The 2804-nt window shown below is 32.8% G+C and overlaps 1 pseudogene; it reads right to left on the bottom strand.

Moving 5' to 3' along the window:
* Nucleotides 1-427: 427 nt before the first annotated feature.
* LOC112680074 lies at nt 428-2454 on the bottom strand (annotated as a pseudogene).
* Nucleotides 2455-2804: the final 350 nt, after the last annotated feature.

Raw genomic sequence — 2804 nt, 5'->3', positions numbered from 1 at the left:
ATAAAAACTTGTTATTTGAAGTCATCTTAAATTTTGGGTGACTTGAAACACTTATTTAAAACGCCTAAATTTTTAATAAGAATACTTTAATAGTGACTTGAAACAATATATTTGTTTTAAAAAACAACAAAAGTAGATGTATACAAAAAAAAATTAACTTTTAAAAACAAATAAAAATAATTTTTTGCCACTTCGCCTTTCACTTGAGCCCATATAAGTTCAATGGGGTTTTACTGAAAATGGTTCGGTGGCAGTCGTACTACTTCATGGCCCATTGAACTTGCTATTTCATATAGCTCGTACCTTTAAAATGACGGTTTTAACAAGTGTACACGTTCACGTAGTTCGGCTAGAGTTTCCAAAGGTGAATAATTAATATTTTGATTTTTCAACCATTCCTGCACCTCAGATTTTCGAGCATTACATTTTAGATAATTGCAATCTCTACAACTTCTTTTATGAATCTTTTGGTTACGTCTTGGTGTGATTCATCACCACGGAAAATAATTGGTTTTTGTGGTACATTGAACTTTTTTAGCAGATCTATAGGAACGTTTTCTGTAGTCTACGAATATTCCATAGCCCAGTGGTTTGTGGTTTTGAATAACTAATGTATTTTTGCCTTTACTTTATTCACATTTTACCAAAAGTGCTTCAAAATCTGCGTAAATGACTATTGGATGACGTTGATTCTTATTCCACCCATCAAACTCTAGAATTGTACCGGGCGCAGGAATAACAGGTAATATGGATTTATATTCACCACATATTCGCGAATGTTCTTCTAATTTATTTTTTTGTCTACTATCAAAAGTTGAAAAACACCTTTTACAAAATGTAACACTTTCCTTTCCTTGTGCAGATTTTTTTGTGCGGGAGCAAACCGGGAAAAGTTTGAAATATAAGCATAGTGTGATCTATCATTATCTTTTAATAACAACAAATCAAAGTGATTTGACTTTTCCTTGACTACTCGCATTGGAAAAACATGATGATCATCCTTCTTCTTCTTCTTCAAACCGTATATATTGACCGAAACATCGTTGTTTTTTTCAAATATTTTAACTTCATTGGAGGGGTTGGGAATGTTATCTCAGTGAAATTGTATTTTTGTTTATGAATAAAATAATTTTGACCCACTCGTCATTTGTTTTCCCCAACTACATGCTTTGATAAAATAGCCCACTTGAAACATTGATGATCTGAATTATGAGGCTTTATTACGGCCTTTTTAGCCATAATATCTTTGGGTAACTTGATGTATGAGGATCCACCCATAGGTGTATATGTGTATACACCGAGTAATAATCCATCAATCGTCTTCAGAGTGAACCCGCTGCCATTACCTTGATATTCGTCCTTCTCAGTTAAAATTTTAATAAACATTTCATTAATAATTTTCTCTATATTAGTATTGTTAAAAATCGCCCTGGCCGAGGTTTTAAAAACTATTCACGGACGAATTTTTCACAGTTGGTTTATTATAAGTAGCTTCTAATTTAAGGTTAAATTTGATTGGTAATACAGTTGATCTTAAAGTATCTATCGGGTCGGATTTTACTGATTTGAGAAAAACCTATTGTGGTTTTCAGCAAAAGTGGCCCTCGACGTTACCGCGCCTGGTGGATGTTTTTTACGTAGGGTTTACTAAACAGGCGCAAACAAAGCGCGGAAAATTTAAATTAATTACTCTTTTGTATATTATATAATTAATTAAATGCTGTAATTTAAGTGCAATACTTCCTAATATAAATCAAGAAGAATTCTGCTAATTTAGTAACACAATTTTTACTTATTTACAAATACAAATACAACTAATTAATATTACTTACATTAAAAAAATATATACATATTATTACATAATTATATTAAAATATTGAACAAACAAATAATTTTTTTTCAACAATCCATATCGTCATCATCTGTGGAATATTCGGAATCTTCGTTTGGATTAATGATCAATATAATTGATTCTAAAATTTCGTCACGTAGACCTTCCTTGATAAAATCTTTGTCTTGCAATTTTTCGCAATGACTCACACACTTCTTCCAATTATCTACAGTTACGGCATCCAATGCTTCGTTGACTAATTTTTCCACGTCAGAAATTTTATATGTCACATTCTTTGAGGCTACTTCACTTTTCACTTGTGCCCATATCAGCTTTATAGGGTTGTATTGGCAATGATAAGGGGGGAGACGCAAGACTTCATGTCCCATTTCCAATGCAATTTGATCAAGCTCGTATACTTTTTGTCTTGGTACCAATAGTTTTACCCTTTCACGTAGTTCACTTAATGTCTCTAGTGGTGAATATTCAACCCCTTTCTCAGAGAGCCATTTTTGGACGTTTGCTTTTTTTTCATTTGCCTTTGGATAGTTTTCTAATAGAACTGAGTGGTACGAAGCATTATCCATAACAATTATAGATGGTTCCTCTAAATGTTGTAACATTTTTATAAACCACTCTTTAAAAATCGACGAGTTCATTTGTGTGTGAAAATCAACAGAATTACTACTTTGGTATCGAAAAACTAACTTGGATCCAGGTACAAATCCAAATGAACTAGATCCCGCGTGGCAAATGATTAGTCTACTTCCTTTCCCCGTAGGTACTTTGAGCCCTTCCGAATTTAATTCATTTTGCCAAATATACCCTTTTGTGTAATTCTGATTGACTCACGTCTCATCTAAATAGATGACAGGCCGAGTATCATTATTTTTGCGAAGATTGACTATAGTACGCAAAAATTTTACACGCATAGCAACTATGTCATTTCGCTCCATCAAGAACCGACGCCCGT

Source organism: Sipha flava, unplaced genomic scaffold (assembly GCF_003268045.1).
Source record: "Sipha flava isolate LNK unplaced genomic scaffold, YSA_version1 17398_pilon_pilon, whole genome shotgun sequence".
Lineage (NCBI taxonomy): Eukaryota > Metazoa > Arthropoda > Insecta > Hemiptera > Aphididae > Sipha > Sipha flava.
This window is presented reverse-complemented; position numbering and strand designations above follow the sequence as displayed.